General features: G+C 41.2%; 1 protein-coding gene across 10 annotated transcripts in view; it reads left to right on the forward strand.

Annotated features, from left to right (window-relative positions):
- The first annotated feature begins 12,815 nt into the window (after positions 1 to 12,815).
- MGA (MAX dimerization protein MGA) overlaps positions 12,816 to 14,548 on the forward strand; it is a 156,808-nt gene continuing 155,075 nt past the window's right edge. For 9 of the 10 annotated variants that reach the window (XM_046652484.1, XM_046652496.1, XM_046652497.1 and 6 more), the window contains exon 1: positions 12,816 to 12,911. The gene's annotated coding sequence lies outside the window, so the exon portion shown is untranslated. Of the gene's footprint in view, positions 12,912 to 13,143; positions 13,205 to 14,548 lie in introns of those variants that run through there. The other variant, XM_046652486.1, reaches the window with a different exon arrangement.

The following is a 14,548-nucleotide window of genomic DNA, read 5'->3' on the forward strand; positions in this document are numbered from 1 at the left end:
CCACGGGGCCGGCCCCCGGGTCTGACTTTAATTGCACCTCAGTAGCATATTTTTCACTTTGGCTATTCTAAACTTTTTTTATATTCTTCAAGTCCTCGATTTCCCTTTTTCCTTCCTTTCCCACCACTTCCTCTTTTAATCTTGGCAAATCACCTTACTCCCTTCCTACCGCACAGGTGGAAATACAAGCTCTACCGTTTATTACCCGTGTAATCTTGTTAAAGTTATTTCACTTCTCAGTGAGTCTGTTTCCTTAACTGTAAAATGGGGACAACAACAGTATCTTCCTTATGAGGTGGTTGTGAGGATTAAATGAGGTAAAATATAAAAATTGTTTAGGCCAGTACTATGGTGAATGCTTAGTAAATGTTAGCTCTTATTATTACTGGGAAGACAGAAGCCAATGTCGTAAACTCCATTATCCAAACTCCTCTCTACCTAAAAAATATCTCTATCGCTATCCATCACCTGCTCCTTCTCCCTTCCCCAGAGTAAAAGCCTGTCTCACTTTCTAAGTTTGTGCTCTCCACCTGTGTCTTGATTCCATCCTCTCCTACCTCTTCAAGGGAACTTTTGCATAAACTCTTTTCTCTCTCACCTTTTAAATTGATTCCTTTTTTCCTGGCTCCCTTTTCTTATTCTCAAACATGCTCAGGTCTGTCTTATTTTGAAAAAGGCCTCCAAATGACCCCTGTCTCTTTAAGCTACTGTCCCATTTTTCCTTCTCCTTTCACTGCCAAATACTGTGTGCCTCCATGTCTTCATGACTCATTCTCTCATTATTCCTCTGCCATCTGGCTCTTTTCCCCAGCCCCCACTCTCACATGGCTCTGTCTATGGTCATCTATCTCCAGATTCAAAGGACTTTTCTTGATTTCTGTCCTCTTAAGCCTCTTTGCAATGGTCAGTGTTGCTGACTGTTGTCCGCTCTGAGAAATCCTCTCCTCTCTCAGCCTGTGTGCAGGTCTGTCATGCTGCTGCTTCTCCTCCTCTGTGGCCTCTCCTCCTCTAATGCCCTGACAGGTTCCATTTCTTTCTTTCCATTCCTCAGCTGGGGCATGGAGGGAAGTTCAATGTACAACCTCTTGATCTGTCTCTATACTCTTACTCTTTCATCTCCTTTTTGTCTCATGCATCATCATTATTGCTAAAGTATGGCTCCTTCATCATCCTTTCTGCTCACCTCTTCAGCCTCATCATGCATCACACTTTCTCTCACCCTGTGGTTTGGCCATGCTGACCTTCTTTTAGTTTCTTGAAGGTGCCATGGCCTGTCTGACATAGGCTTTTTGTTATTGGTGTCGTTTAACTTGCATTCATCTTCATTGTTATTGTAATTTTTTTCTATTTTTCTTAAGTTAATTTTTCTTGAGTTAATGATAGTTTACAATCTTGTGAAGTTTCAGTTGTACATTATTGTTTGTCAGTCGTGTTGTAGGTGCACCACTTCACCCTTTGTGCCCACCCTCAAAGCCCCCTTTCCCCTGGTAGCCACTAATCTGTTCTCTTTGTCTACATGTTTAAATTCCTCATTAGTAGAGGCATACAGAAATTGTCCTTCTCTATCTGGCTTATTTCACTTAACATAATTTCCTCAAGGTCCATCCATGTTGTTGTGAATGGGATGATTTTATTATTTTTTATGGCTGAATAGTATTCCATTGTATATATATACCATATCTTCTTTATCCAGTCATCAGTTCATGGGAACTTAGGTTGCTTCCACGTCTTGGCTATTGTAAATATTGTAAATAATGCTGCAATGAACATAGGGGTGCATGGAACTTTTGGAATTGCTGACTTCAAGTTCTTTGGATAGATACCCAGTAGTGGGATGGCTGGGTCATATGGTATTTCTATTTTTAATTTTTTGAGGAATCTCCATACTGTTTTCCATAGTGGCTGCACCAGTTTGCATTCCCACCAGCAGTGTATGAGGGTTCCTTTTTCTCCACAACCTCTCCAACATGTATTACTTTTTGTTTTGGTTATTTTTGCCATTCTAATGGGTGTAAGGTGATATCTTAGTGTAGTTTTGATTTGCATTTCCTTGATGACCAGTGATGATGAATATCTTTTCATGTGCCTATTGGCCAGTCGTATATCTTCTTTGTAGAAATGTCTGTTCATGTCCCCTGCCCATTTTTTGATCAGGTGGTTTGATAATTTTTTTTTTCTATTTTAAAAATTGAGATGTAATTCACATATTACAAAATTTACCCTTTTATAGTATACAATTCAGTGGATTTTAGTATATTCACAAAGTTGTGCAATCATCACCACTATCTCATTCCAGAACATTTTCATCACCTCAAAAAGAAACTGTACCCATTAGCAGGTCCTCCCTTTTCTTCCTGCCCTCCATCAGCCCCAGGCAGCCCCTAATCTACTTTCTGTCTCTATGTTGTAGGTTTTTGCACATGCTATTCCTTTTGCCTAGAATCTTTTCCCTCCCATCCCCTAGTCAATTTCTACTCCTCCTTCAGCCATCAGTGCCAACTTCTTTGAGCAGGTCAATTCCTCCTACTATATGCTTTCATAGGAATATGTACATCTTTGCAACATTTATTATAAATTGCAATTTTATATTTATTTATGGAATTTTTTGATTTATGTCTGTCACCACAATAAGTCTCATGAGGGCAAAAAACTATATATTGTTTGGGGGGAAGGGCATTCATAAATGAATAAAATTCTGCATCTCCATTTATAACACAATTTCAATTGAATGTAATTCAATGTATTGAATTGAATTCAATGAATTGAATGTCTTAGCCAACATGGCTAAGACAAAAGTTATTATTTTTCTTCCAAAACAACTCCTCCTTCAAACATCCCCATTTGATAATGCTTCCTTATTCACTAGGTCACAGTTTCTTGAAGATATTTGATTTCTTTCTCTCTCTTGTCTCCACCATTCAATACTTTCCAAATCTTCAATTCCTGTAGATTCTTTTGTAAATCCTCCTATTCCAGCCTTTAGTACGGTGTCCTTAATGCTCAGTAAAAATTTGCTGATACTGAAATAGTTGCACCCCTGATGTTAGGTGAACCTTTAGAGAGCAGGATGAGAGAGAAGAGAGGGAGAGAAAAGCAGATAGTGAAGGATGGCAGCAGATGGAGACTCAAGAGGCACCTATACCACAGAGGACTGGAGAAGACCAGTAAAATAATGAGAGAAGCAAAAGGAGACCCTGGCCAATGTACAATCATCCATTCACCATTTACTAAGTATCTATTACCTGCTCAGTACTTGGATTATGGTGATACAAAGATGAATCAGAAGTTGTCTCTTTCCTAAAGGAAGTCAGAGTCTAGTGAAGGAGAGAAACATGTAAACAAAACTTACAATAGAATGTGATAAGTATTATAATGAAAGTATTCACAAAGTGTTCTGTGAGCAAGAGGCGATGGTGACTAAGACCGTCTCAGCACAGGGGTGGGTAAAGGTGGGCGTTACAGGATGACTGGGACTTCAGCAGCCTGAGATTGGAAGGAGTGACATGCCAGGAAGATAGAACAACCCCAAGAAGTCTGGGCCCACGTGGAACTGCAAATCATTTTGTTTAGCTTTAGTGTAAAGGGTAGGAAGGGAATATCCTGGGAATTCAGCCTGGGGCTATTTTGTGAGAAGTCTCCCAGCAAGCTGAGGAGTTTAGTCTTTATTTTCTACTTAATATAGAGTATCAAAGCTATATTTTTAAAATCAGCTTCATTAGGTATAATTTATATACATTATAACATATAGATTTTAAGTCTATGGTTCAAAGAGTTTTTTTTTATAAAAGATTTTATTTTTCCTTTTTCTCTCCAAAGCCCCCCGGTACATAGTTGTGTATTTTTAGTTGTGGGTCCTTCTAGTTGTGGGATGAGGGACGCTGCCTCAGCATGGCCTGATGAGCGGTGCCATGTCCGTGCCCAGGATTTGAATCGGAGAAACCCTGGGCCGCCCAAGCGGAGAGTGGAACTTAACCACTCAGCCACGGGGCCGGCCCCTCGAAGAGTTCTGATAAATGTATACATCCTTATAACTGCTACCCCAATCAAGACATAGAACATTTTCATCACCCCTGAAATTCCCCTTGTGCCTTTTTAATTGATCCCCCATTCTTCCCCAAAGCAAGTGCTGATATGATTTCTATTACCATATGTTTTGGTTATCTGTTGATATGTAAAACCACTCCCAAACCTAGTGGCTTAAAACAACAAAAATCATTTATTTGCTCATGATACGGCAACTTGGTGGAATCAATTTATCTTTGCTCTCTGTGGCATTGGCTGGGATAATTTGACTGAAGCTGGAGTGTCCACTTCCAAGATCACTCACTCACATGGCTGGCAAGTTGGGATTGGCTCCTGACTGGGAGCCCAGCTAGGATTGGCAGTTAGGGACCTCATTTTTCTCCCACATGGGTGTTTGGGCTTCCTCACAGCGTGGGTCCCAAGAAGGAAGAAGTGGAAGTTGCTAGGCCTTTTAAAGACTAGACTCTAAGTTTGTACAGCATTATTTCTGCTGTATTCTATAGGTCAAAGCAGTCACAAGACCAGCCCAAATTCAAAGGGGTAGAGAAATAAATCCCACCTTTCAGTAAGGGTAATGACAAAGAATTTGGGCCATCTTTATTCCACCACATCATAGATTAGTTTCGTCGGTTCTAGAATGTTATATAAATGGGATTATATAGTGTATTATTATATATGTGGCTTCTTTTGCTCAACACGTATTTTGAGATCCACCCATGTTGTTACATATATCAGTAGTTCATTCCTTTTAATTGTTCAGTAATAGTCCATTAACAATCAATCTGTTTATCCATTTATCTGTTGATGGACATTTGGGTTGTTTCTAGTTTTTGGTTATTATGAATAAAGCTGTTGTAAAAACTCTTATATAACACTTTGTTATAGATATATGTTTTCCTTTCTCTTGAGTAAATAGTTAGGAGTTGAATTTCTGGGTCACAGGGTAGGTATATATCAAAATTTATAAGAAATTGTCAAACAACCTTCCAAAGGATTGTACATTTTACACTGTCAGCAGTAATGTATGAGAGCTCTAGTTTGCTCCAAATCTAGCCAACATTTGTTATTGTCAGTCTTTTTAATTTTAGATATTCTGGAGGGTATGAAGTGGTATCTTGGGATTTTAATTTATATTTCCCTGATAATTAATAGTATTTTGCATCTTTTCACATATTGATTGGCCATTAATAGATATGTTTTGTTACGTGTCATTTCAAGTCTTTTACCCATTTAAAAAATATTGGTTTGCTGTGTTGTTATTATTGAGTTATAGGGGTTCTTTATATATTCTGGATATATGTCCTTTGTCAGATATACATATTGTGACTGCATGTTAATGTATTGAAAAACAATATTATTAAGATATTAATTATTCACAAATTTATCTATAGATTTACTGTAATTCCATTTAAAATGCCAGATTTTTCATAGAAATTGACAAGCTGATTCTAAAATTTATATGGAAATACCAAGGACTTAAAATAGTCAAAACAATTTTGAAAAAGATAAAATTGAAGGACTTCAACTACCTGACCTCAAGACATACTATACAGCTATGGACATCAAGGCAGCATAGCATTAATGTATGGACAAATTAATAGGTCAATGGAACAGAATAGAGCCTAGAAATAGACCCAAACATATATAGTCAGTTGGTTTTTGAAAAAGGATGTTGTGGTAGGCAGCCTGTAAGACGGGCCCCAATATTTCTACCTCTTAGTATTCACACCCTTATGTAATCTCCTCCCCTTGAGGGTGGCCTGACAGAAGTGATAGGATGTTACTTCTGGGGTTGCTTTAAAAAAAGACCATGGCTTGCATGTGGGGGAACTCCTTCTCTCTTGAATGGCTTGATATTGGTAAAGAACTAGCCGCCATGTTGTAAGGTGGCCCTGTGGAAAGGCTTGATTGCAACCTCATGAGAAACCTTCTTCCAGAGGCACCCAGCTAAACCGTGCCCAGATTCCTTAATCACAGAAACTATGAGGTAATAAATATTTACTGTTTTAAGATGCTAAGTTTTGGGGTAATTTGTTACATAATGATAGATAACTAATACAGGTGCCAAGGTAATTCAAAGGGGGAGAACAGTCTTTAACAAATCGTGTCAGATCAACTTGATATCCTTATGGAAAAAAATAAACCTTAACCCGTATATCACAGCATACACTGATATTGAGGTACATATTAGACATAAATATAGAAGCTAAAACTATAAAACTTCTGCAGAAAACACAGAAGGGGCCAGCCCAGTGGTGTACTGGTTAACTTCAGTGTGCTCTGCTTTGGTGGCCCGGGTTCATGGGTTTGGATCCTGGGTGCAGACCTACATACCACTCATCAAGTGGTATGTGGCAGTGTTCCACATACAAAATAGAGGAAGATGGGCATAGATGTCAGCTCAGGGTCACTTTTCCTCAAGCAAAAAGAGGATGATTGGCAATAGGTGTTAGCTCAGGGCCAATCTTCCTCACCAAAAACAAAACAAAACAAAAAACACAGAAGAAAATCTTTACAACTTTGGAGTGGACAAAGATTTCTTAGACAAGATACTATAGGCACTAACCATAAAAGAAAAAGTTGATAAGTTGGACTTTATCACTGATTCTTAGTGGAGGCATTATATGATGAGATCTATGCTTCAGGAAAGTAAGATAAATCTGAGAGCAGTGTGGAGGATGGACTGGATAGGGAGAGAGACTGGAGACAGGGAAAACAGTTAGCCGGCTACTGTAAGAATTGAGTAAGGGGCCGGTCCTGTGGCTGAGTGGTTAAGTTTGCGTGCTCCGCTTCAGTGGCCCAGGGTTTCGCTGGTTCAGATCCTGGGCACGGACATGGCACCGCTCATCAGGCCACACTGAGGTGGCGTCCCACATGCCACAACTACAAGGACTCACAACTAAATAAAATATACAACTATATACTGGGGGGATTTGGGGAGAAAAAGCAGAAAATTAAAAAAGATTGGCATCATTGTTGGCTCAGGTGCCAATCAAAAAAAAAAAAGAATTGAATAAGATGCTGAATCAAAGAAGAAAATAACAGAGAGAGGAGAGGGCCACACACACACACACACACAGACAGAGACAGAAAGAGACTGACTTCTTAGGGCAAATACCATGGACAAGAGATGGTATAACACTTTTTATTAAAAATAAGAATTTGGTTTTAGGTATGAGTAACAGAAATGAAATAGTGATTTTCAGTGTAACATTTTGTTAATCCTGGAATCCATGACATTTTTGTCTTCTCTATTTCTCTGACTCTTTGTGTCTCTCTCTCTGTCTCTCTCTCTCTCTCACACACACACACACACACAATGTACTAGTAATCATTGGAGGTAGGTAGCCTTGTCCAGTGAAGTTGAAATGGTAAATGAGTATCATAAATGTCAGTCTTAGTTTGTATGTTCATTTACTCTTTCGTTCAGTCAACAAATATCTGTCGATTGTCTTTTAAAAAAATTGCGTTAAAATAGACATAACATAAAATTTACCTTTTAAGTATCCAGTTCAGTAGTGTTAAGTACATTCACAGTGTTGCGAGCTCTTTTCACCTTGCAAAACTGAAACTCTATACCCTTTGAAGCACAACTTCCCATATCCCCCTCGCTCTAGCCCCTGGCAACCACTTCTACTTTCTGTCTCTATGAATTTGACTATTCTGGACACCTCATGTAAGTGGAATCATAAAGTATTTGTCTTTTTGTGATTGTCTTATTTCACTTAGCATAATGTCGTCAAGATTCATCCATGTTGTAGCATGTATCATATTTTCCTTCCTTTTTAAGGCTGAATAATATTCCATTGTATGTACAGACCAATTTTTGCTTATCCATTCATCTCTCCATGGACACTTGGGTTGTTTCCACCTTTTGCCTATTTCAAATAATGCTGCTATGAACATGGGTGTACAAATATCTCTTCAAGACCTTACTTTCAATTCTTTTGAGTATATACTCAGAAGTGATATTGCTGGATTATATGCTAATATGTTTTTAGTTTTTTGAGGAACTGTCATACTGTTTTCTATAGTGGCTGCACCATTTTACACTCCTACCAACAATGCACAAGGGTTCTACCTTCTATACCAATTCTATTCTCTTGCCAATACTTGTGCTGTTCTTTTTTTTTTTTTTGATAGTAGCCATCCTAAGAGGTGTGAAGTGGTATCTCATTGTGTTTTTTTTTGTTTCTTTGTTGAGGAAGATTAGCCCTGAGCTACCTGCTGCCAATCCTCCTCTTTTTGCTGAGGAAGGCTGGCCCTGAGCTAATATCCGTGCCCATCTTCCTCTACTTTATATGTGGGATGCCTACCACAGCATGGCTTGTCAAGCGGTGCCATGTCCGCACTGGGATTTGAACCGGTGAACCCCGGGCCACCCAAGTGGAACGTGTGCACTTAACCACTGTGCCACTGGGCCAGCCCCTCATTGTGGTTTTGATTTTCATTTCCCTAATGATTAACGATGTTGAGCGTCTTTTCATGTTCTTTTTGGCTATATGTATATCTTCTTTCAAGAAATGTCTATTCAAATCGTTTGCCCATTATTAAATTGATTTTTTGTTGTTGTTGTTGAGTTGTAGGAGTTCTTTATATATTCTGGACATTAAACCCTTATCAGAAATATGGTTTGCAAATACTTTCTTGCTATCTTTTACGTGCTAGATACTGTCCAGATGTTGAGCATACAGAGGAGGGCTCTACTCTCATGGAGTTTGCATTCTCTTATGTAGAGTCAGAAGGGAAACAAGAAAACAGATAAATAAGGTACTTCGAGATAACGAGAAATGCCATAAAGAAAATAAAACAGGGTGATAAAGTAGAGATGACTGGTGGATGGAAGGAGTCGACTTTGGATAGTGTAGTCAGTTAAGACCTTTCTCTTAGAAAGTGACATTTGAGTTGATGAGAATCATCGAGAAAGCTCCATCCACGTGGAACTCATCAGGCTGAGGGCATAACCAGTGCAAAGGCCGTAAAGTGGGAATGATAATAGTGATCAAGGGTGCACAAACCACAAAATGATAAGTAGGCAAGGGCCAGATCAGTTAGGGTTCACAGGCCAAGGTAAAGAGTGTGGATTTTACTTGAAGTGTAATATGAAATGTTGGCCAATTTCAAGCAGAGGAGTCATAAGATTTCACTAATATTTTTAAAAGATCACTTTGGCTGGTCTGTGAAGAATGGATTGGGGGTCCAGCCCACTGGCGTAGTGGTTAGGTTTGCTGGTTTGGATCCCCGGCGTAGACCTATGCACCGCTTATCAAGCCATGTTGTGGCAGGCATCCCACATATAAAGTAGAGGAAAATGGGCAAGGATGTTAGCTCAGGGCCAATCTTCCTAAAATAAATAAATAAATAAATAAATAAATAAATAAATAAATAAAATAAAAAAAGAATGGATTGTCATGGAGGGAGATGAAAAGGAAGGTTCCAATGAATGTTTTTTCATCAGGCTTTTCTTTTACACCACCCTCAGGCATCTCCCCTCATGCTGCTGCAGTCACCTACTCTCCTATGTTCCTAAGTTTTTATTACATCAAGGACATTGGCAACTGGGATCTTCTTTAAAACAATGGATTTTTGGGGCTGGCCCCGTGACCGAGTGGTTAAGTTCGTGTGCTCTGCTGCAGGCGGCCCGGTGTTTCGTTAGTTCGAATCCTGGGCGCAGACATGGCACTGCTCATCGGACCACGCTGAGGCAGCGTCCCACATGCCACAACTAGAAGAACCCACAACGAAGAATACACAACTATGTACCGGGGGGGGGGGGGTTTGGGGAGAAAAAGGAAAAAATAAAACCTTTAAAAAAAAAAAAAAAACAATGGATTTTGGTTACCTCTAGCACCTTCCTCCATTTCTGTATCACTCACTGTGTGCTAGGTTATGTGTGGTAACTGACAATCCCAAATCTCAGTGTCTTAACCTAAGTTATTTCTTGCTCATGCTACATATTCACTGTTGGTTGGCTGGGGGTATCTGCTCTATGTCATCCATTTAGTGGGATCAAGGCTGATAGAGTAACCACTGATCGGAGCATTGCTAGTAGCTGTGGCAGAAGGAAAGAGAAAATGGCTGAACTGTGCACTGGCATTCAAAGCTTCTTCCCAAAAGCAATATACGTCCCTTCTGCTCACATTTTATTGCCAAAGCATGTCATATGGTCACTCCTAACTTTAAGGGAGCAAGGAAGGGCAATTATATCATGATCCTGGAAGTTGGGAGAACCAGAAATAGTTGAGAACAGCATGTCTACAACTTCGTCCAAGATCACTACTAATACTTTTCAGCACTCAGTAACATATCAGTCTAAAACTTCCAGACTTTATAATTTAGATTCCTACAGGAATATAATTTATATTCCTACAGTATGTATTTAGATATATTTTCTTCTATTAAAAAATTATTTTACTCATCTTTGTTAAGAGCATTCACTGTGTAGGACATTACAAATCTTTTACTAGTCTATTGTAAAACAATATAGATGACAAGTTTTGCATTCTGAAATCAACTTTAACATGCTATTATCATTATAATGAAATAGTTATATTTGTAGGGTCTTATAGAAATAAGGATTGAATTAATGCAATTGTGGAAGAAATGGAAAGTTGGGGTTGGATTTAAAAGATGTTTAATTAATAGAAGCAACAGAACTTTGTGACCAACTGAATGTAGAAAGTAGATGAGAAGGAGCAGTTAAGGATAACGGAGGTTTCCTAGACTGGGAGACACTGGAACGGTGGTGTCATTGCCCAGTGAAAGGACTGCAGTAGTAGCTGGTGTGTGGCGTGAAGGGACAGACAATTAGTTTGACTTTGGAAATACTGAATTCCAGATGTCTATGGGAAGCTCTGCTCTAGTTAAAGCCTCCCTTTCTTAGGAGCGAATGATGAAGGTAGGAGAGGAAATAGAATCACTGGAAGGAGACTGAGAAGGGAGCATCTAAAACATTGTGTTACATAAAGTGAAGAGGAGAGCGAGTTTTGAGGGAGTCTTTACTCTGAGGCATTTAATACAAACAATTTTAACCTCCTTGAAGCGCAGGCACAGGTGCCCCCTCCACCCTCTAAGCATCTCTGTATCATCATTATTTTACTTTAATAACATCTACCGTTCAGCATTTTAATACGTTAAGAGGAAAAAAAACCACCTTGAACTGAAGGTGGGAGATAATGTAACAATATGTACCAACAGATGGGCAAGAGTCACCAAGGAGTCTAAAAAAGATGTGCAGTGTAAGACTCTGTTAGTGTGCCTCTAGCACTGTCTAGGGGAGAAACAGAATAGTGGAGAAAAAAGGATGCAAGAGTCTGCTCCACTGGATAGAGTACAGCACGCTGGTTAGAATACAACCTTTACCACTCACATATGCAGAGTACGTCCTATTTCTCAGGGGCTGTGACAGGTGATTTAAATAGGTTTATCTCAGAAGCATCGTGACAATCCAAAGACTAGGTATGATTGGCCCTAATTTGCAGTTAAAGGAACTGAGGATCAAAAAGTTAAAAAACCTGTTCAACATCAAAGTACAGTAAGTGAGAGAACTGCATGATCGCCCAGAAGGGTCTGACTTTAACGCCTGGGCTCTTTCCACTGCAGCCAAGAGCCCCAAATCTAGTTGTGCATCACAATTGCCTAAAGAACGTGTTAAGAAACATTTTCCAGTTTCCCACTCAAGATTGTCTCAGAAGATGGTAATGTTAGTGTAGTACTTTTTTCTCAGGGTTGTTAGGATTAAATGTAATAAAGCATATTGAAGTGTTTTATAAACTTCAAGTTTAACAGAGATATGCTTATAATTTAATGGTTTTATTATATACGATCATGGAATTCCCTTTCTTTTGATTTTCCAGTCAGAAAATAATTTTCGGATAAGTATTTAGGCTTATCAAATACTTTGAAACCAGAAAAGGGTGCCCAAAACTGTACGTCTTGCCTTGGTAACCATATTATAAATACGTTTAATTTCTAGTTTATAAATCAGCACTCTTCCGAGTCTGACCAGTGCTAGTCAAATTCCCCAAGCTTAATCATCCCTTCGTTAACTGAAAAAAAGTTTTGAAATCAGCAAAGCTGAGGAATGGACTTCAAAGCAGAAGAGGTAATGAATTGTTTTAATTGGGGGTTTCATGGGAGTAGAATGTCAGGTATTGGCCTGGACGTCGGTTTGTGAATACACTACAAAATTAACTCCTGATATAAGACCACCTTTTCTCACCTTTAGCAGACGGTGTTTTTCTCGGTTCCAATATACCATAGCTAGATCAGGTTGAACCAGAAAGTGTAATAGAGCCACATCTCTGGCCCCTTTAAAATGCCTCCTGCTCCTCCCACCCCCACTTTTCCTAAAATAGCAGTAAATTTCCTAACAAAGATCTCTTCTTTTATTCCAAGAGAAATTCTAAGTATTATTTCCACTACCTAGTAGGGTTTGTACTAAGTTGTACTTAAATTAGCATTCTTTTTCCACTGGCCACGAAAGGCTGATAGTTTACTTGTAGGCAAATACCTTTGCTGTTTTTTGCAATATTTACAAAGACACTCAGCAGGCGCTGACTGAATGCATGCTCCACGAAGAAAGGTTAAGCGGCTTCCCCCAAGACCACACAGATCGAACAAGTGGGGGAAAGGGGACTGAAAGTGCCTGTTACATCCAGTCACACTCCCATAATTACCCAAATCGCCTCGTTCCCAGCCCAAGGACCCGGCTTTCACGGGGACGGGAAAGGAACACCCGGGAGGTGAGAGCCAGGAAATCGGGAGAGGTGCTTTTCCCGGCATGCTCTGCAGCACACTGAGGGGCGCCAGGCGTATCCCGGCGTGCATCGGGGAGCGCCCAAGGGCGATGGTTCCCGGCTCCTGGAGGAGCACGCGAGGTTAGACCGGTAGGTGTGAGCTTACGTCGTTTCGAGACCCTGTTTTTCTCGTTTCCTCTTTAGGACTATAACCCCATAAGGGCAGAAAAGGAGGTCCTCTAACTACCCTCTCTTTCCGCGTGCGAACGACTTTCGGAGCCGCTTCGAGCACGGTGCCAGGTGATTAGCGGTTAGGGGAGGGCCCGAGACGAACACGTGACCCAACCTGGCAGCCAATGACTAGCCGGGTGGTCCAGCAGCGCGAGGATTCCCGGACCCGTGAGCGGAGCGGGGCGTGGGTCCGCTCCGGTCGGCCCTGGCAGGTACGCGCAGGCGCCTTGGTTGCCACGCGCCCCGGCCGTCTCCACGCGCCCAGTGGCGTGTACTTGGCGCGAGGCGTTAAGAGCCTGTCTGGGTGTTTTTGTGGGTAGGGGGGAAGGAGAGGGTGGGGGGCGATGCGTCACGTGGACGCCCCAGCCAATGGCAGGCTGAGGCGCACCCACAGCTTTCCCCGGCGCCCCGGGGTGCGACGTGTTCAGTGAGGTTCGCCTCAGCCCCCGCGGCCGGAGCGCTCTTTCGAGGCGCGTGTGCGGCCTGTAAAATCTGGCCACGGCTTTTCGTGGCGTCCTGCTCCGCTGTGAGCACGGACGACAAGTTCTCGGCAAAATGGCTGCTGGAAAGAGTCGCCTAGCAGGGGGAGCGCTGGGGCCGCGTGAAGGTCACATGACGAGGTTGGCAGCGCGTGCTGCTGGCGCGGGGAGGGGGGAGGGGAGAGGCGTGGCCAGTCACGTGCCTTTGGCTGCGCCGTCCTGTGGTTTTCAAGCGCCTTGCTGCGGCCGGATTGTCTGCTTTTACTCCTCCCACCTCGAAGCGTGGCAGGCGTCGGCGAGAAGCTGGGTGGTGCGGTGGAATGAGCCCTGGCCTGGGAATGGGGAGACCTAGGCCTTTGGCTCCTTTTGTAATTAGCAAGTCGTGTTGCCCCGTCGGTCTCTCTTTTTTCATTTATGTTACAGCTCTGTATAGGACATAGTTTTTTTTTTATGCCCTTCATATGGTATATGACCTCTCCCTAATCCCAATGTCATGCAAATGTCAAAAGAATTAGCAATGAACAAATTGTTAATTGTTATAAGAGGAGCCCGGCTCCCCACAGTTAAAAACCCACAGCAATACTACTCCGCCGCCCATTACAGTGATGTGAGAAACCTGATGGAGGTAATTTGTTACGATATACTAGGCACGTCTGTCCATATTTATGAATAGCGTTGATACCTGCCCACTATCTCATTTGGAAAGTATTCTGTCTTTTAGGCGTATAGTCCCAGTGTGTTTCTTGGAAAGAAATCAAGAGATAAGTCGTATGTCTTAACTGTGGAGATGGGGAAACTGAAGTAGTTAGACGGGACTTGCTAATAATGCCCTATAAGGCTGACGAGAAGAACCTAGAAGTCTTCTCCACTACGTGGGACGATCTTTATAAAATTCTTGAGGCTTCCTGTCACCAGCCTTTGGTGTTTTTCATGGTTCTCTGCTCCCAGCTCCAGCTCTTCATTTTCCCAAAGGTCAAGGCTTTAGTCAAATGAAGCAGGCATAATTTATACATTTTTCATATCACTGCTTCTGTTTTATGCCACCCTTCGATGTATCTTAAAGAGCCTTTGAATTTT

The sequence above is a fragment of the Equus quagga genome, chromosome 2, assembly GCF_021613505.1.
Source record: "Equus quagga isolate Etosha38 chromosome 2, UCLA_HA_Equagga_1.0, whole genome shotgun sequence".
NCBI lineage: Eukaryota > Metazoa > Chordata > Mammalia > Perissodactyla > Equidae > Equus > Equus quagga.